Here is a 22,423-nt window from a genome sequence, read left to right on the forward strand (position 1 = left end):
CACACACACACACACACACACACACACACACACACACACACACACACACACATACATACCTGCCAATATACCGCCTTATAATTTAAAAGTCAGTTCTAAATGTTCCAATTGGATGTAACATCTACGCACCTGGCAAAGCGATTAATTTATAATGAAAAATGAAAGTAATATTGCTACTTAACATACAGCCTAAAGGGCTATAGTAATGATCTTGTTACCCCAGCTTTTGGCGGTTATAAATTATACCTTCGAACTTAGACTTATGATACAGTCTCCTCTATCTTTATTAGTTAATCTACAGTCAAAATTGGCTACGCATTCATAATTTGGAGTCTTGACATTTAAGCAATCTATAATAATAATACCACAGAAAAAGCTATAAAATTAAGGTAAGGACTTTTCAGGCTTGAATCACCTGATTGTCCGAAAAAGTAACATGATTCCGTGCTTCGGAGGGCACGTTAAGCCGTTGGTCCCGGCTATTAGCCGTAAAAACACCTCCACCAACCCGCAGTGGAGCAGCGTGGTGGAGTATGCTCCATACCCCCTGCGGTTGATTGAGGGGGGGCCTGTGCCCAGCAGTGGGATGTATATAGGCTATTTATGTAAGTATGTAAAGTATATTTTAATTTTAATTTAATATTTCAATTGTTATTCTTAATAATTGGTCCAGCCGTTCTTGAGTTATAAATGGTACAACTACGCCGGATAAATACATAATAATATAAGTAATATCCATCCCACGTTGGTAAAAGTAAGGAAGTTAACAACAGCAACATTTCTAGCGGAAAAGCTATAGTTTCTCAGACCATATTTCCTTTTAGAGTATTGCAATTGTCTCTAATGTTCGTACATATCGTCCGGTTTATAGTACTCGAGTGTATTATGACTTCAATAAAAGTTTTTGTAAAAGATATTCTAAAATCGAAAAACTGCCGATTTTTGAAAATGTCTTCCTTTTTTCCTAATTCTTTAAAAAAATATGTCACTGACACGAAAAATATATCTTATTATCACTCTTTGAAAACGTATTACATTAAATTCAAGGAAGAATACAGCACAGTATTCATTTTTCAAACCCACGCGATTTAGTAAACAAGTTTACAAAACGCATCATTTGTCGAACTTCAAGCCATCCATAAACGCAAAAAGCCCAGTCATTATGCATAAGGCCGCTCGCCCAATGAAACACACGGTCATGCCATGCGCACGCATGGAACGGTAACTCTCCCCCCCTCTCTCCCTCTCTTTCTCTCTCTCTCTCTCTCTGTGGTGACACCACTCTGGTTCTTACTTTAATCTAAAGGGCCCGCGCGGACTGTCTGTCTCATTTGCATTTACGCGGTAGTAAAAGTACTACCAAAATCAAAAGTACTAATTAGATAATTAAAACGCAAAATAACGGGTTCTTACCGCGTTTAAAACAGGGATATGAGACTCCCGATATTTCGACACCGTTGCAATTACCATGATCACGGGATGACTGATGAGATTGGAGTGGAGTAGGTAGATCCATAATTTTTGTACGGGCAGACATCTTTCTACCCTCTTTCATTGCCGGTTATTTATGTACGTGATATCCGAATGTTCGGAATTATCTGAACTCGCACCAAACTCACTGCGTTTTAATTATGATAATAACCGCGTAAACTTAAAACAATGTACTAATAGATACTATCAAGGACCTACTTAATAAAGATTACAAATGTAAAATACCATGACAATGCAGTATAGATACATTGCAGAGAACGTGAACTGTTTGATCACAACTTTTTAACATAACATAAGCTCACGACTATATACCGATTGCGGTGGTCAGGGGTACATCCATCGCAAGATGAACTAAGTACCCACACCTCACCAAGCTTTCTGTTAAACTTTTTAGTGGTTGCATAATGGTGACGAAATGAACATCAAAATGTAATTGTACTTTAGCCCAATAGTAACAACGACAAAATTTCGTGCACGTGTGTATCGTGCCCGTACGTTGCAATCGGTGAGCGGTCTTAGAGACCTCACATTCCCAAACCCTAGCGGTCAACAGCCGATCGAACAGTCTCGAACAAATATCAAGGATAAAGTTGATGCAACCAATGTAAGTGGTTAATATAGGTACCTATTGGTCGGCGAACTGACTGCATACGGTATCACAACCTACATGATAGAAGAGGTCCACTTCAATCTTACCACAAACTTCATGTTAATAAAGGTGACTCCATATCGTTTTTTACCTGGAACAAATTTAAAATAACATTAGTCAAAGCAATAAACATAATTCACTTCAAAATGGTACTATGGCTACGTCCCAAGGAACTCTCTTCACTTCTTCTATCGTGAGGGTTGTGAGGTGGATTACCAACCTCATCAGAGGTGTCAGAGTTACTATTGAGCCGCCAAAAGCCCCTGGCATGACTCATGTAACGACTACTTACTTAAATCAGTAAGTAGTAACCGGGACCAACGGTTTAACGTGCCTTCCGAAGCACGGATTATCTTACTTTTTGGACAATCAGGTGATCAGCCTGTAATGTCCTAACCAAACTAAGGATCACAAAGTGATTTTTGTGATATGTCCCCACCGGGATTCGAACCCAGGACCTCCGGATCGCGAGCCCAACGCTCAACCACTGGACCACGGAGGCCGTTACTCCCTTCACTAACGAACGGAGAACCAAACTTGTTTCCGATACGCAAATTAACAGTATTACATGTCATAATAATAAGGTAAGTAACACATAACGCGTTGGCATAATGCCCTGGATACACAGGTGAATGTTCACTCACTCAGTGTATGCAATTCATGACAATACTGTCCTAGTAGGCCGAAGAAAGTCGCTTTACGTGAGTCCATGCCCTTATATAGAAAGCGATCCAGTTGCTGATTTATGTCTACGGATAGACAGAATAAGATAGTTGACTTTTGTTTCATTCACACAATGGCAGGTTTCATTCAAGTTCATGATATAGAGGATGTTAGTGACATCGTAACGAAACCTTTGAGGGATGATTCAGACCATGATTCTGAGGTGACATCAACTGGAATTTTGCGTCGTATGTATTTTTCGTGGTATATAACTGAAAATAATTTTAAAAATTACTAAAACTTTCATGACTTTTCGATAGGAAATTCCACTTGATATCGACTGAGAATCATGGTCTGAATCATCCCCTTCAGTATTCGTTACGGTGTCACTATCACCCATACATACTTCTATGGCTACCTCGTAACAAATACTAAGAGGGGTGATTCAACTGACTATTCTGTGAAATCAGAAATCAGAATCATTCATTCAACGTAATTATCATAGATAAACTTGTTGAAGGTCAATGTAACATTTTTGAATTTACGTCATTTCGCAAGGTGTTATGGCTGAGGAGAAGAAATGACAAGAAACTGCAACAGCAACACATCTTTTAAAAACCAATGAGGGTATACATTACAAGTTATTTAATAACTAGAGGAACACATTGAATACCATGTGTTAATATCAAGTGGAATTATTGTCCATCGCAAAAGTTTTTTTTTTAACGTGACTTATTGTAGATTTGCCGCAGATGGCATTAACTACTTGGCCGGGTCAATTATTTAAAAAATCATACATCATCACGCCTATATCCCTGAAGGGGTAGACGTTTATACATGAGAACAAAGCAATATTTTTACAAAGACCTCACCCGGGTTTACTTTGTAAAACTAATTTTTAACTATTTTTTTTTACATTATAATTAGATGAGTATTTATTTGGTTTTCCTGCAGTCCCCACCGGGATTCGAACCCAGGACCTCCGGATCGCAAGTTCACCGCTCAACCACCAGACCATGGAAACCGACAGCTACTTACATACATGAGTAAGTAAATAAGAAACGTATTTTGTCTTTGAATCATACCCATCAATGGGCTCGATACCTGCAAACACCTCCTAATTTTATTTAAGTTATACCTGTTATTTTCTTATCCCTCGAAAAGAAAAGGGACGGATGATACAACTGTTAATTTTAAAATGAATGAATAACCCGGGCGTATAAAATAGGTATCTCGCTGATATGCGTTTGACGTGTGCTATCAACTTAATTCCGTCGGGTTATTGGCCAATATAAACATTTATGAGGGTTTTTTGGATAACTGACTGGAATCAGCATTATTATTAATACATTTGTGTAAGTATGTATTTATTTATTAATGCAGCCGTGTTAAATTCCCATGATAATATGACTTGTGTTTTCACGCTCGACAGTGCGCGAGAACGGCAATGGTTGATCTTGCGCATGCGTGTATCATCATTATAGATAGCGTTGACGGCTGGTGCGAGTTATAAAAGATGGATTTTCTTCCTTATATTTGTAACACGAACTCTTATACCTCTATCTCCTGTCTCTCTCTCACTGTCCTGGTACAGTTATGAGCAATATAATGTACCCACTTTAGGACTCTGTCGCACTAACTTATTTGACATTTAGTGAGACTTACAGTTCAATTTGTCAAAAAAGTTAATGTGACATGGTACCAAAGTGTATACATATTAATGCTCGTGACCGTACATAACGTAACACCATCGTCTCCCTAGCGTTGTCCCGTTTTTCACGAGGACCGCTTACATAACTTAAAGACTTGTGGAAAGAACTGAACCTAAAGAACTATGACATAGGGGTTTTCTATAAAAGCGACTGCCTATCTAACCTTCCAACCCGAAGATTTTTTGACTTATTGCACATGGATTTGCCGCGAATGCCATTAACTACTTCGCCGGACAAATAGGGAGCGCTGAGGGCTCTCACCCGGTAAAACTCGAAGGGTAAACTGATGAGATCATAAGTATACTTCGAAAATACATTTCTCGAGATGGGTTATGCTAAAAATTTAGTAATAATCAAATCAAATACACTTTATTGCACAGAAGTTTATAAGTGTAAATGTAACTCATATTGTGATGGTTTGTGACTCTGCCTTCATTAATACCCGTCCGTAATTTAGAGAAGTGAGTTTCTTAATATATCGTAGATCGATCATTACATCGCTACCGCATACAACTTGTACCACACACACATTTTAGGCCATTCTCACACAACGCGGTTGGCGGTGAAGCGGTCAGTTGAATTGACTAAACTCTCCTCCCAAATAAATAAATAAAATAATTATTCTCGCCTTTTGCGGCTCAGTAATAACCCTGACACCAGGGTTGATGGTATTCCACCTCACAACCCACACGATAAGAAGAAGAATTATACTAAATAGATTGATAAAATATTTATTTAGGTACTACTTATAGAACGGTAACTCTCTGCCCCACACCAATTCGTATCAGCCGCCGAACTCACCCTTTCTTGGTCATACTTAAAAAACATCATACGAAAAACTGCCGATTTTTGAAAATGTCTTCCTTTTTTCCTAATTCTTTAAAAAAATATGTCACTGACACGAAAAATATATCTTATTATCACTCTTTGAAAACGTATTACATTAAATTCAAGGAAGAATACAGCACAGTATTCATTTTTCAAACCCACGCGATTTAGTAAACAAGTTTACAAAACGCATCATTTGTCGAACTTCAAGCCATCCATAAACGCAAAAAGCCCAGTCATTATGCATAAGGCCGCTCGCCCAATGAAACACACGGTCATGCCATGCGCACGCATGGAACGGTAACTCTCCCCCCCTCTCTCCCTCTCTTTCTCTCTCTCTCTCTCTCTGTGGTGACACCACTCTGGTTCTTACTTTAATCTAAAGGGCCCGCGCGGACTGTCTGTCTCATTTGCATTTACGCGGTAGTAAAAGTACTACCAAAATCAAAAGTACTAATTAGATAATTAAAACGCAAAATAACGGGTTCTTACCGCGTTTAAAACAGGGATATGAGACTCCCGATATTTCGACACCGTTGCAATTACCATGATCACGGGATGACTGATGAGATTGGAGTGGAGTAGGTAGATCCATAATTTTTGTACGGGCAGACATCTTTCTACCCTCTTTCATTGCCGGTTATTTATGTACGTGATATCCGAATGTTCGGAATTATCTGAACTCGCACCAAACTCACTGCGTTTTAATTATGATAATAACCGCGTAAACTTAAAACAATGTACTAATAGATACTATCAAGGACCTACTTAATAAAGATTACAAATGTAAAATACCATGACAATGCAGTATAGATACATTGCAGAGAACGTGAACTGTTTGATCACAACTTTTTAACATAACATAAGCTCACGACTATATACCGATTGCGGTGGTCAGGGGTACATCCATCGCAAGATGAACTAAGTACCCACACCTCACCAAGCTTTCTGTTAAACTTTTTAGTGGTTGCATAATGGTGACGAAATGAACATCAAAATGTAATTGTACTTTAGCCCAATAGTAACAACGACAAAATTTCGTGCACGTGTGTATCGTGCCCGTACGTTGCAATCGGTGAGCGGTCTTAGAGACCTCACATTCCCAAACCCTAGCGGTCAACAGCCGATCGAACAGTCTCGAACAAATATCAAGGATAAAGTTGATGCAACCAATGTAAGTGGTTAATATAGGTACCTATTGGTCGGCGAACTGACTGCATACGGTATCACAACCTACATGATAGAAGAGGTCCACTTCAATCTTACCACAAACTTCATGTTAATAAAGGTGACTCCATATCGTTTTTTACCTGGAACAAATTTAAAATAACATTAGTCAAAGCAATAAACATAATTCACTTCAAAATGGTACTATGGCTACGTCCCAAGGAACTCTCTTCACTTCTTCTATCGTGAGGGTTGTGAGGTGGATTACCAACCTCATCAGAGGTGTCAGAGTTACTATTGAGCCGCCAAAAGCCCCTGGCATGACTCATGTAACGACTACTTACTTAAATCAGTAAGTAGTAACCGGGACCAACGGTTTAACGTGCCTTCCGAAGCACGGATTATCTTACTTTTTGGACAATCAGGTGATCAGCCTGTAATGTCCTAACCAAACTAAGGATCACAAAGTGATTTTTGTGATATGTCCCCACCGGGATTCGAACCCAGGACCTCCGGATCGCGAGCCCAACGCTCAACCACTGGACCACGGAGGCCGTTACTCCCTTCACTAACGAACGGAGAACCAAACTTGTTTCCGATACGCAAATTAACAGTATTACATGTCATAATAATAAGGTAAGTAACACATAACGCGTTGGCATAATGCCCTGGATACACAGGTGAATGTTCACTCACTCAGTGTATGCAATTCATGACAATACTGTCCTAGTAGGCCGAAGAAAGTCGCTTTACGTGAGTCCATGCCCTTATATAGAAAGCGATCCAGTTGCTGATTTATGTCTACGGATAGACAGAATAAGATAGTTGACTTTTGTTTCATTCACACAATGGCAGGTTTCATTCAAGTTCATGATATAGAGGATGTTAGTGACATCGTAACGAAACCTTTGAGGGATGATTCAGACCATGATTCTGAGGTGACATCAACTGGAATTTTGCGTCGTATGTATTTTTCGTGGTATATAACTGAAAATAATTTTAAAAATTACTAAAACTTTCATGACTTTTCGATAGGAAATTCCACTTGATATCGACTGAGAATCATGGTCTGAATCATCCCCTTCAGTATTCGTTACGGTGTCACTATCACCCATACATACTTCTATGGCTACCTCGTAACAAATACTAAGAGGGGTGATTCAACTGACTATTCTGTGAAATCAGAAATCAGAATCATTCATTCAACGTAATTATCATAGATAAACTTGTTGAAGGTCAATGTAACATTTTTGAATTTACGTCATTTCGCAAGGTGTTATGGCTGAGGAGAAGAAATGACAAGAAACTGCAACAGCAACACATCTTTTAAAAACCAATGAGGGTATACATTACAAGTTATTTAATAACTAGAGGAACACATTGAATACCATGTGTTAATATCAAGTGGAATTATTGTCCATCGCAAAAGTTTTTTTTTTAACGTGACTTATTGTAGATTTGCCGCAGATGGCATTAACTACTTGGCCGGGTCAATTATTTAAAAAATCATACATCATCACGCCTATATCCCTGAAGGGGTAGACGTTTATACATGAGAACAAAGCAATATTTTTACAAAGACCTCACCCGGGTTTACTTTGTAAAACTAATTTTTAACTATTTTTTTTTACATTATAATTAGATGAGTATTTATTTGGTTTTCCTGCAGTCCCCACCGGGATTCGAACCCAGGACCTCCGGATCGCAAGTTCACCGCTCAACCACCAGACCATGGAAACCGACAGCTACTTACATACATGAGTAAGTAAATAAGAAACGTATTTTGTCTTTGAATCATACCCATCAATGGGCTCGATACCTGCAAACACCTCCTAATTTTATTTAAGTTATACCTGTTATTTTCTTATCCCTCGAAAAGAAAAGGGACGGATGATACAACTGTTAATTTTAAAATGAATGAATAACCCGGGCGTATAAAATAGGTATCTCGCTGATATGCGTTTGACGTGTGCTATCAACTTAATTCCGTCGGGTTATTGGCCAATATAAACATTTATGAGGGTTTTTTGGATAACTGACTGGAATCAGCATTATTATTAATACATTTGTGTAAGTATGTATTTATTTATTAATGCAGCCGTGTTAAATTCCCATGATAATATGACTTGTGTTTTCACGCTCGACAGTGCGCGAGAACGGCAATGGTTGATCTTGCGCATGCGTGTATCATCATTATAGATAGCGTTGACGGCTGGTGCGAGTTATAAAAGATGGATTTTCTTCCTTATATTTGTAACACGAACTCTTATACCTCTATCTCCTGTCTCTCTCTCACTGTCCTGGTACAGTTATGAGCAATATAATGTACCCACTTTAGGACTCTGTCGCACTAACTTATTTGACATTTAGTGAGACTTACAGTTCAATTTGTCAAAAAAGTTAATGTGACATGGTACCAAAGTGTATACATATTAATGCTCGTGACCGTACATAACGTAACACCATCGTCTCCCTAGCGTTGTCCCGTTTTTCACGAGGACCGCTTACATAACTTAAAGACTTGTGGAAAGAACTGAACCTAAAGAACTATGACATAGGGGTTTTCTATAAAAGCGACTGCCTATCTAACCTTCCAACCCGAAGATTTTTTGACTTATTGCACATGGATTTGCCGCGAATGCCATTAACTACTTCGCCGGACAAATAGGGAGCGCTGAGGGCTCTCACCCGGTAAAACTCGAAGGGTAAACTGATGAGATCATAAGTATACTTCGAAAATACATTTCTCGAGATGGGTTATGCTAAAAATTTAGTAATAATCAAATCAAATACACTTTATTGCACAGAAGTTTATAAGTGTAAATGTAACTCATATTGTGATGGTTTGTGACTCTGCCTTCATTAATACCCGTCCGTAATTTAGAGAAGTGAGTTTCTTAATATATCGTAGATCGATCATTACATCGCTACCGCATACAACTTGTACCACACACACATTTTAGGCCATTCTCACACAACGCGGTTGGCGGTGAAGCGGTCAGTTGAATTGACTAAACTCTCCTCCCAAATAAATAAATAAAATAATTATTCTCGCCTTTTGCGGCTCAGTAATAACCCTGACACCAGGGTTGATGGTATTCCACCTCACAACCCACACGATAAGAAGAAGAATTATACTAAATAGATTGATAAAATATTTATTTAGGTACTACTTATAGAACGGTAACTCTCTGCCCCACACCAATTCGTATCAGCCGCCGAACTCACCCTTTCTTGGTCATACTTTTGTCTTAGCCGTAAGCCGCTAAGGAGTAAGAGGGAGACGGCGGACTGTCTGTCTCACTCGCACTTACACGGTAGGACGACACGTATTAAGAATAAGATTTTTCTATGGAGAGTGTGGGACCTGGGATCGGATCGACCATTATAGACGGCGATACAGCTCTCCGCCTATTACTTTGGACTAACAGAAAGCTCGGTGAGGTGTGGGTCCTTAGTTCTTCCGGCGGATGTAGTGGATATAGATTGGGATATAGTTGTGAGATTATGTTAAGTATGTAATCCGCTGATGACACACGAACAGCGCGTCGCGCGCGGTTCACCGCTACAGAAACCGCGTCGTGTGAGAATCGCCTTATACAAGATGCGCACGCGATTGCGTTCAGCGTGAAATATTGTGCGAACGTTGCCTCACGACAATATACTACTAGGTAGTGTGAAGAATGTTCTAATGGCTATTGACACACTTAGTCATTACTTTAATATGAAATTTATTAATTTGGCAACAGTTTTGATATCATTTGGTAATCAAATTATTATGTTAAGTAAAGTACAAATACAAAATACTTTATTTCATAGTAACATTTTCATCTTTTTCTTACTTACTTGTCTGTCTGTAATATGTTATTTTTATTTTCATTTCTCACGATATTGAAACAGAAAATAGAAAATGATTTTTGTCAGTTTTAGATCTGTCTTTATTTAGTAAGTACTTAATCAGAATTTAATAATCTATCTTTGACCTAGTATACTACCCATTTATTTAATCAACAACAATAAGAAAAGATTGATATCGAAGCAAGAATCGTGATCGAAAAGATATCGTCTTCATTTATCGAATAGAAATATTGCTCACTTTCACTTTAGCTCTAGTAGCTCCTACGAATAAAGTTAGTTATTCGTGATACGTGTATTGGAGGGCAATTTCAAGGTCTCGTGTTGACCCTTTGGTGAAAGTGAAGAGTAGCTGGCCGTTATATAAATTGGCAGAAAGTTGATGCCACCCAGGGCTTTTACTTGTTAACATCGAGATCAGAAATCAGAATCATTTATTCAACATAATTATCATGGATAAACTTGTTGAAGGTCAATGTAACATTTTTAAATTTAAGTACGTCATTTCGCAAGGTGTTATGGCTGAGGAGAAGAAATGACAAGAAACTGCAACAGCAACACATCTTTTACATCAATGAGGGTACATTACAAGTTATTTAATAAGTAGAGGAACACGTTCAATACCAGACATTTTTATCATTTAGGTTATCTTTAATCTTATAATAAGCTTTTTACATAAAATAAGCTTCACATGAGCTTTAAATTTATTTTCTGACAAATTTAAAGTATTATCTGGTATTTTATTGTAAAAACGTATACATACATACCTACCCCAAAAAAGATGAATTTAATTTACTTAATCTAGAATTTTGAATAGCTATTTTATTTTTATTCCTTGTATTTATTGTAAGTATGCCTTTCACAGTTTCTCGGAAGGAGAGATACATTTGTAGACTGTGGAGTCCCGGACTTTTGCAACGCGTGCGTGGGGCCGAAGCCAACACGTAGAGGCCTTAAGACAATTTAATCTAAATGTGGTGTAACACCTACCGGCGATTACACCCCGGTTCGTGTAGGTTTAAGTAGGGATCACAACATTATTTTACAGGCGCGATACTAGGTTATGTTATAAATAACGATAGTAATAACTATTACCAAACGTTACTTCACTAAAATAACCATCAATTAGCACATCTGAAATCGTTATTATTTATATTGGAGAGAATTCCCACAAATAAACGCAATATTTACTTTACTTATATATACAGATTCCTCACGATTTATCCGTTTTGTCTGTTTAGCACACTTTCACTGCAAACGTGAGGATATGTCGGTAACATGCTGCCTGACGAATTCAATCTACTCACCATCTTGAATTAGAAAGATCTACAGAGGAATTACGTTGGTTAATTTCATTGGTCAAACAGGGCACTGCGGGGAGGAAGCAAGAGGGAAACCACTGCCCTATTTTTCCCTAAAAGTAGCATGGAGAATGCTATACCCACAAGAATGTGACTTTTTTTACCTTTGATGAGTCTGCCCCAGACTTACCCCAAGGCATTGACGAGGCCTAAGATGGAGCGAGCTCGCCCAGAAGGTACCTGTTCACTCTGGCCTTAAAAGCAACCGGGTTATATGCATTCGGAAATACACAAGACGGCAGAGAATTCCACTCCGTGGCTCTTAAATTAGTAATGATGAATTTTATTGGTGATTCTAATGTGCGACTATTAGATAATCAAATTAAATCAGTGTTATTTTCTTTCTCGGATTGATGAATGATGATCTCTCCGACCGATTTCGGTCATGGCGACCACTTCGACTCCTAGTCGGCACGACGCTGATGCGCCCGAAGATGGCTTATGTAGCCTATCAACGGAAGCGTTCAGGTACGCAGGATATATTAAGGTGCGCAGACGTTCGCGCAAGGGAGGGAATTGTATGGTATTTATTTAGTCAAATCAGTGTTTTTTTTCATTATCACTAATTTAAGAGCCACAATCTTGTCGGTGTAGCATTCTCCATGCTACTAATAAATAATACCCACTTGCCTTCCGCCGCGAAGTACTCTGTCTGACGCGAATGGAATGGCGCTCGGAGTAGTCTATTTCAAAGCCGTACTAGGACTCCTGTCGTCCGTCTCTGAATAGCAGACTTTGCCCCTTCCGTCCTGCATCGCCGTATCCATCGCTGCCTCTGCAACCGTTGAGGTCTTCACCCGTATCCCTGGACAAGGGTTCTACGTTCTACGTTCTACTACTCAGCATAACCTAAATACGTAAATCCCCGAGGAATTGTGTAATTTCTAACTCGATGCATCATTGTTATGGGCGATAGGCTGATCCCTTGTCACCATAAGGTTCGTCATATCCATCTTACTCGTATGACTTTGTAACAGCAACGGCTGCAAGTTGTCTTTGATTACTTGTGGCTCTGCCCATACCTGTAGGTATTACAGACGTGAGTTTAAGTATGTATGAATATCTTACTGTTAGTTAAATAAATAAGGTTATGTAACAAGTTTAAATATAAGCAATATAAGTATAGTAAGTCAGGTTGATGCCATCACCAATCCAAAGGTATTTTGGGTTGGGCAAACATTGAAATTTTGTATTCCGAGTCACGTTTTTGTTTTTTAAACAAATGTTCGAAGAATATAAACTTAAAAGTAAAAAATGTGGTTAAAGCTTTGTCATTTTTATTCTGTGTTTTTTTTTTTTTATGAAACGGCTAGCAATGGGATGCGACTTGCATAATACTAAGATGGATATGATCTTCTTGACTCATGTGTGTCATGAGATGAGATCATAACATCATCAACCCTGGTGTCAGGGTTACTATTGAGCCACTCATAAAACATTATCAGCCCATTACCGTCCCCACTGCTGGGGCACGGGCCTTCCCTATAGATGGATAGGGAGATCAGGCCTTAAACCATCACGTGGGCCCAGTGCGGATTGATGGTTATTAACGACTGCTAATGCAGCCGGGACCAACGGCTTAACGTGCCTTCCGAAGCACGGAGGAGCTCGAGATGAAAACTTTTTTTTTGTGGTCACCCATACTATGACCGGCCTTTGCGAAAGTTGCTTAACTTCAACAATCGCAGACTGAGCGCATTAACCGCTGCGCCACGGAGCTCTTATTGAGCTACTACAAGCACCTAACTTGGCTCATGTAATGACTACATACTTAACTCTTTCACGGACGGAGACCATGGGTCACTGATGGTTTATAATAAATAGTATGACACCTTAGAATCGGAACGTCATTAGACGTTCTGTCTTTGAAAGTGTTAAGTAAATAGTAGCCGGGAGCGGCTTTTTAACGTGCCCTCCGAAGCCCGGATGTTCTTAAATAAGGCACGACCTATCATCCTCTTAAATTTGTTCCATGTAAGCTCTTCTTGGTCTTCCCTTTCCTCTCTTTCCTTCTAGCTTCCCTTCTAGGATGGTTTTAATATATTCAAAATAAACAACAATGTTCTTTCTAGTCCTGGTTTAGTTCGGGTTAGAGCGTTCACGATCTGGACGTCCCGGTCCGATTCCCAATAATGACACCGTCGCAATTCACTTTGTGAAACAGTCCTTTATTTGGCTGAGACATTACAGGCTGAATCACCTATTTATCTGTAAAGTTAAGATTATTCCGTGCTTTGGAAGGCACGGTAAGCCGTTGGTCCCGGGTTACTAGCCTAAACCCCTTCACCAACCCGCACTGGAGCAGCGTGTTGATAGAGTACCTATACCTAAGCTCCATCGTTGTGTCTTATTAAGTGTCCAATAATCTTGCCTGTTCTGTCCTCAATAACTCTCAATATTTGCCTCTTTTCCCTTACTAGCACTTCCTCATTAATAACTCTTTCTAACTTATTTAAAAAAATAAAAATAAATAAACACCGTCATCCGGGGTAAATAGGAATAAAGATCTGCTTTCCTAAAAAAAGTGTACGAAACCAAAAAAGAACTTCTCAAAATACAACTTTTATCCAAATGGGTCATACTTGTATGGCGGATGTCAGATGGCGAATTTTTGCGCACTTTCTGCGAAGTTTCACACGTTGTTGCGAGTTATCATCGGAATGTAAACGTTATCTGTAGACATAAGGAACTTTGACCGACTTTAAAAGGAAAGACGAGTCAAATAAACAACCAGTTGTATTTAGTTATTGAGTTGTTTCTTCATATTTGTGTAAAAATAACGGTCAGTGAAGTTATTTTTCACATAAAAAAAATATATGTGTAAAAGACCTCTTTTACTAACTGTTTTGCGATAATAAGAACAGTGGTTACGGGGTGAGAGCCTTCAGCGCTCCCCATTTGTCCGGCCAAGTAGTTAATGCCATCTGCGGCAAATCTACAATAAGTCACGTCAAAAAAAAAACAGAGGCGGCCCTAGCACCGGGCGTTGAAATAGGAGGGGGGCAAATTCAACTGGTCCACCCTGGCCGCAAACTAACGATTGGTTAGATTGTGGCCACATAAAACTCATACCGGGTTGCTATAAACAACATTTAAAAAAAAATTAAACAGGTAAATTTAGGTGGTCGTAAACTTATCGAAAAAAAAAAATTTTAAGGGGCTGAAGGGTGCTACTATGAGGTCTTGCACCACCTAAATATTTTGCTAGGGCTGCCACTGAACAAGAATGCCTATTGTGCTTATTTTATCCGGTTTTTAGTGTCCTACAGAAGGTGTTAGTGACACCGTACAGAATACTGAGGAGGAACAGAAAAAAAACATTAATTTTGACTCTCCGAATCATGATCTGAATCAGCCCTTGAAATTTTCGTTACACACACTGATTTATTGAATGAATAAAAAGGATAGAAAGTCTCGAAGCCAGTTATTTCAACACAAATACACATTTATGAGTCCTAAAGTGGTAAACTGAAATACTGTTATACCAAGGCAACTCTTCCATTATATCACGTTAAGAAATCAGTATAAAATTAAAAGAAATGAGAAAATAAACCTTTTCCTCTAAATCTTTGCACAACTTGATGCTTTCAAATAAACACAATGGCAAAAATCGGAACATATTTCTTCCAATAAGTATAGATATATTTAAGTTTATTTGTAAAAAGCTGGTACAAAAAACGCAATATTTATACCACATACCTTTTCAACATAAATTTTGAAGTCAACAACCTTCAATGCGTGTGCATTTTTGTGCTAAACAGTGCGTGTACAATCTAAAGAAATATGTTATGGGCTTTATAGTCTGTGCTATGTAATTATTATTTAATCTGTGCTCGAAAATGTTGCATATTTCTGGAAATCGGTTCATAACAGTTCATATTTTTGTAACTTTTTGCGATTCGAAACTCAAATAGATCGATCAATTCGACAACTGTCGACTGTCGTAATCGTTTTCAAGTTGGCACAGGCCCCTTTGTCAAATTCTCAGGTCAAAATATTCATCCTATATTTAACAAAGTACTACAGTACTTTGTTAATATAGTTATATATTTCAAATTCTTTAGGCAGGTAACAAATGCAAATATAGGTACCTACTTTCCACCTCCACCTATCACGTTGATTTAACAGAAAGCTCGGTGAGATACAGGTACTTTGTTTAACTTGCAATGGATTTATCTCTGCCTATGCCTATTGGAATACAGTCGTAAGCTTATGTTATGTCTATTTCACCAAAAATATTATAATTATAGAAGCTGAGTCAACTAATTAAGTTGGCATTGTCAGGCTTATCGCTTAAAACGATTTCTATGATATAAACATACCACTTGTCCAGTTGTGAATCAGATAGTCTTTCAAAAGTCACATCTCCATTTCGCTAACAAAAGAACTCAAAATGTCATAGTGATCTTTAAATAAAATTACGGGCACAGGTAGCCATTCGCTTAACCCGATAACCTATGCGTGAATATAATGATTAGATGTGAAATATCGTTAGATTTATATAATCGTATGGCAACACTGTGTCTGCAATGTACTGAGAAATTGTTAGACAATTTGTTTGTGTAGTGTTAGTGCGAGCGAGAGAGGGATATTTAATATGTTGTTCAAGAAAATAGTGTACAGTTCATGAGTTATCCGTCTTAGGACTGTTTCGTTCATTAAAAGATTGACTTCCTGCATCCTGCATCCTCACGAGTTAATTCCACCCACTCCATTCCATCTACGGACAACTAGACGTCGGCAGGCATTTCATCCTTATATTGTGGATATACTACCAATCCACACTAAACGTCTTACCTCTTCAATACAATTCAAATTCAATTTTTTTATTTTCAGATTAATATCCATAATTATAAGTATAAGTACATCAGATTAGATTAGATGAATTAAAATTAAATTATATATAAAATGAAATAAAATTAATATTATTAATAAAAATGAAATTACACGAAATAAAATAAAATACATTGGTGCCCATTCGGGTGTACACACTAAATATATAACTTTATCTCTGTCTCGCACTCAACGATTGCACCGAAATAAAAAGAAATAATTACAAAAAGACTCTTAACTAGGTACATGGCAAATGGCTCTTCCTTTCAAATACTTTTACACATTCACTCAACAAACATACAATCGCGCTTCCAAACAAGTCGCAATGTGATGCGATGATAATGCTAGGGAGATGATTATAGATTAAAGCGAACTATTCCAGTTTCTTGAAGTAAATAAATAAGTACTTAATATGATAATCCAAAAACTAATTCCAGACAAAATCTCACGCAAAGAACCGAAGCGGAAAGCGACCTCGCTTGCACTCAGCCCCACGTCAACTTGTATGCATATTCATTGGGCATAAGCCAACGCGTAATTAAATTAGTAGAACGCTGTTAAGAAATATTCTTTGTCAATGTAATATTATAGTTACGTGTACTTAGTGTGTCAAATTTACGTAATGATACTCATAATACAGACATATCTTTACCATATTATATTTCATACATACATACATACATAAACAGCCTATATACGTCCCACTGCTGGGCACAGGCCACCCCTCAATCAACCGGAGGATCATATTATATTTCAATAATATATAAAAGAGTTATTCTATGAGCCTTCATTAACACAGTTGGCTCGACCATTATAGACGGCGATACGGCTCACCAAACATCAAGTTGCTCTAACAGACAGCTCGGTGAGATGCTGGGACTAAGAAGTTGACTTTTTACACAAAGTTCCTTACATAAGTATCTACTTGATCCGGCTTCGTTTATACATAGCATGTTACTACGTATAGAACGGACACCCCGTCCCGCATTTATGCGTATCTGGCGTTGAGCTAGATATACCTCACCCCTCCTGGGTCATATTTTAAATCGGCGTAAGTAGCTAAGGAGTAAGAGAGAGCGGAATGTCTGCCTAGCTCACCTCTATAGAATTAGCTCCACTCTGCTGCCCACCCCTATAGAATTGAATCATCTCCCTTACTTTATCCTGTTTTTCATAGCGTCTTACATAACCTGAAGATTTTACAGATCCGGTTTTACAGAAGCGACTGCCTGTCTGACCTAACCCGCGAAGAAGACCCGCGAAGGGAAAACCAGCCCAACACAGTTAATAGTTTAAGTCACATACCACCGAAACGCATTTGTCGGCAATGTGGGTTTCCTCGCGAATTTATCCCTATAGAATGTACAGAATCGTACACTGCTTATTGTCATGTCTACCAATCTGTCCGCCTGTCTACTAACCAGTCCAACGACAGCATAGGAACCGAAATTGCATTTGAACTTCACAAACAAAACACCGATCGTACAGAACCCTGAATTATTCAACGAAACCCATTTATGTTGAAGCAACTCTCCCAAAATGGCGAATGGCCATAAAATACCATATCAAACCATGATAACCACATATGTGGTACAGGTAACTGTTTAAGAACATGCTATGCCCTTACTGCTCTCCTACGATCCCAAAACATGTTTGGAAAAACAATTATAAGTATGTTACGATTAGTCATATATTGGAATCTTTGGAAAAAGAACAGAGGAACCGGATTCTTCCATGTTTTTTCTTGCAAACCAGTTTGTAAGATGTAATATAGCATCATGCCTTTATCCCCGATGTGGTGGACAGAGGTGTAAGTACGGTCACGAGCATTCATATGTATATTTGGTACCATGTCACATTAACTTTTTTGACAAATTGAACTGTAAGTCTCACTATCAAATATGTTAGGGAGACAGAGTCCTAAAGCGGGTACATTATATTGCTCATGACTGTACAGGGTGTTAGTGATATTGTAACGAAAACTTTGAGGGATGATTCAGACCATGATTCTGAGTTGATATCAAATGGATTTTTTTTTGTCGTTCTCCGACGTAGTTAATAAAACATGAGCTCATGCTGATATCCCAATTCGGGTAGTCAGAGGTGCATCATGGAATGATGAACTAAGTACCCACACCAAGCTTTCTGTTACACTTTTTTGTGGTGGCAAGCCGTATCGCCGTCTATAATGGTCGAGCAAACTTAAAAGCTGATACTAGTTAATATAGTTCATTGATAATTTTCCTTTGTCTTCAAGACCAAAGTTGTCTTTCAGAACGTCTACTGAGATATAGAGTCTGCATAATATGATCAACATAGCTGTCACCCTGTCACTCGCTTTACGCAATAAGTTGCACATTATGCAACGGTTTGCAATAGCCACCAACGGGTTTCAATTTAAGTGCTCATAGGATATGGCTGTTAGATAGTAGCTGATAAAAGTTACGCGTAAAGAGGTATTTTGTTTACGTAAACTGCGTATGGGCACAAGTTGCAATCAACCGGAAGGGTATGGGAGTTAGATATTTTTACTCGACTGCATTTTTTATTTTTATATTTTGACGTGACTCATTGTAGAATTGCCGCAGATGGCATTAACTACTTGGCCGGACAAATAGGGAGCGCTGAAGGCTCTCACCCGGTACAACGTTTAAGACAACAGGCTTGAGGGTGCCCAGTTGGGCGCGAACCTCGGCTCAGGGCGTCGTCTGACAGAAAAAATATTTGAAGGAATTAATCAACCCTAGTGGGTCGATAGCGATATGCGCTGATTGAGGGAATTCGTCGACCACGCCAGCTATTACTCGACTGTATGTGTTATGCAAGTTTGTTTACTTCTAACTTCTGAACTACTTCTCAGAATTTAACAAATGAGGTGTTACTAGAAGCGTCTTTATTGTCCGGTTGTTATAAGGTATGTGACGTCACGCTGAATTCAATGTGGCGCCCTCTAGAGAACATTAAACTCATGAAGAAGAAAACAATTTGAGGGTATTGTGTTGATATCAAATAACGACAAACTGTTAAGGCCGATTGGCATATGACCACGGTTATCACCTTAACATACGGAAGAATCTCCAGTAAATATTTTCTTGTTTCATAGTCAGGACTTTCTTATACACGAGTATGTATTTTACCACATTTGGTAATCCACTGGACAGACAGATTGTCAAATCTCACGACGCAATAAATAGTCATCGTAATTCCAAATACAAACAAATGCTAATTTCCATTTTCACCAATTATTCGATTTATTGTGTATCGGAATTTGAATTCAGAACTGAATACTGTATTGTTTCGATTCCCGCATGACTATTCGATTGTTTTATTCGATTAACAAAACAGTTGTAGAACATACTCGATTTACGCTGCGGATTAATGGATATGAACTTAATGTGGCCGATTTATTATCACAGTTTTCACCCCGGAAGAGCCCAAAGATGTTAAATGAGATGTTCTTCATCTCAGTAACCATATATTTCTTACCCAATAAATATGAAGACGCGATAAAATTACACATAAATAACTATAGGGTTCATAAAAATAAAGTATTACGGTCTTTATTTTAATGATATATGAATGAATCGAAGAAGACGAAATGGAATTTTGCTCATATATGGTGAAGTGGTAGTATCGTTATCGGTTTTCGAAAATTATGGGTAATTTTTCACTCTCTCCGGCTGTCATAAGTTTCGATATAAGTACTAAGTACATAACTCACTATCGAAGAGTCAGTGGTCAACAGCGTAAAACGAACTAGTCCTAATGGGAATCGACACATTAAATAATATATTTATTCCAATAGTCAACTCCCGAATCCCGGGATGGTAAATATAAAATCCTGCAATGCGGGGATCAAAAACAGGCTTCGGAATGAGGGATTTTCCAGTCTACGTTCCCCCAAAAACAAATTTGCCTTTGTGACCTTCTAATTTCACGGATAACATACATATATGCAACTTTTATCTTTGTTTTTGATGACCCTTGTTATTACAACACACCTTCCACCCATTATTATTCTGATCAAAATAAAGATAATCAATATACGTAAAAACATAATTCTTTTCTATAAGTACGTATCTGATCACAACTAATTTTATATACAGTAAGGAATGGGTGTTAGTGACACCGTAACGAATACTGAGCGGGATGCTTCATATCAAGTGGAATTTCCTGTCTGAAAATTCATGAATTTTCTTGTGTTTTTTAAAATTATTTTCTGTTCCATAGTTTTGCGACGGAAAATTCCACTTGATATTAACTTAGAATCATGGCCTGAATCATCCTCCTCAGTATTCGTTACGATTTCAATAACACCCTGTATACCTCTGCCATTAGAATATATTTTTGATTAATTATGAACCCCGATCTATGAGAAAATAGGTATAAATCTGAACAGCGCCATATGTATTTTTTGGGGAACGTAGCCTAGAAAGTCTCTCATTGAAATCTCTACCTACGGATTAAAAGCTACAGAGCTCTTTTAAAGTAGTCCAGATAGTTATTTCACTCTTACTTTACTCCATTCCCCTTCCCAACTTTTTACCTACAAAACCTGTCACGCTCTTGTTGGTGTAATATTCTCCATGCTACTTTTTTTAGAGAAAAATAGAACAGTGGTTTCCCGCTTGCTTTCCGCCCCGCACTACTCTGTCTGACGCGAGTAGGATGGCGCCCAGAGTAGTCTATTTCAAAGCCGTACTATCTGAATAGTACTGACAGTTGTTGCTGCCCTCTGTCAGGTTCCAGTCTTACAGTCCCTATGACTTGCCCCTTCCGTCCTGCATTGCCGTACCCATTTCCGCCTCTGCAACCGTAGAGGTCTTCGCCCGTGGGCAAGGGTTCCACGTTATACCCCGTAGTATATAAATGAAATACGAGCTCATTCCACCATCCCCCTTTTATCTTCGGACTTCCAGACGTACGGCCGGGTTTCATCCCTATTTGGTGGATATCCCAGCTATTCGCACAAAGCGCTCCGCATCGTCCTTCATTATGCGCACTGCTAGGGAGTGGAATTCTTTGCCGTCTTCTGTATTTCCGAATGCATATATAACCCGGGTGCTTTCAAGGCCAGAGTGAACAGGCACCTTCTGGGCGAGCTCGCTCTATCTTAGGCCTCGTCAATGCAAACCCATCAAACGTAAAAAAAAGTAACGAAAAATTTAATATTTTTATTAGTTGTAGACTTGTGAATCTGCTGTGTTCTGAGATCGCGTGCATCGTAGAATCACTGGTTCGAATCCCCAAACTACATAGTTCTATGGTCAGCCTCTGAATAGTCATCATCATCAGCCGTACGACACCCACTGCTGGGCATAGGCCTCCCCCAAGGATCTCCACGACGATCGGTCCTGCGCTGCCCGCATCCAGCGGCTTCCCGCGACTTTCACCAGATCGTCGGTCCACCTTATAGCGGGCGTACCCACTGAGCGTCGTCCGACACGTGGTCGCCATTCTAGAACCTTTCCGCCCCAGCGACCATCGGTTCTCCTCGCTCTGAATAGTCATCATCATCATCAATTTAAGAGCCACGCTCTTGTCGGTGTAGTATTTTGCAAGCTGCTCTGAATAGTACTGCTCTTAAATTAGTGATGACAAGCCCTGTATCATCTTTCAATAATAATGGACTACGATATACCGCTTCGCACACTTGTTGTTTTTTTAATCGTCTTTAGGTCATGGGAACGACCGAGAAACACACAGAGCTTCTGTCGCGATGTAGGGCGGCCATGGTGGCGGTTATTGATGGGACAGTCCTGTTGACTGGTTGATTGGTTGAATGGTTGATGTGGGTATTGAAGTGAGCTCGTTTAGACGGTATTGATAAAACATGACCACAGACAGTTAAAGCCACATAACAG

General features: G+C 38.8%; 1 protein-coding gene and 2 non-coding genes across 3 annotated transcripts in view; all 3 read right to left on the reverse strand.

Moving 5' to 3' along the window:
* Positions 1-22,423, reverse strand: part of LOC126377954 (uncharacterized) — a 144,136-nt gene that overhangs the window by 59,623 nt on the left and 62,090 nt on the right. The gene's annotated exons all lie outside the window — the stretch shown is intronic.
* Trnaa-cgc (transfer RNA alanine (anticodon CGC)) lies at positions 2,571-2,642 on the reverse strand. The gene has a single exon. It is a non-coding gene; the product is annotated as a tRNA-Ala (tRNA).
* On the reverse strand, positions 6,993-7,064 carry Trnaa-cgc (transfer RNA alanine (anticodon CGC)). Its single transcript has one exon. It is a non-coding gene; the product is annotated as a tRNA-Ala (tRNA).

Source organism: Pectinophora gossypiella, chromosome 24, assembly GCF_024362695.1.
Source record: "Pectinophora gossypiella chromosome 24, ilPecGoss1.1, whole genome shotgun sequence".
In the NCBI taxonomy this organism is placed as follows: Eukaryota; Metazoa; Arthropoda; class Insecta; order Lepidoptera; family Gelechiidae; genus Pectinophora; species Pectinophora gossypiella.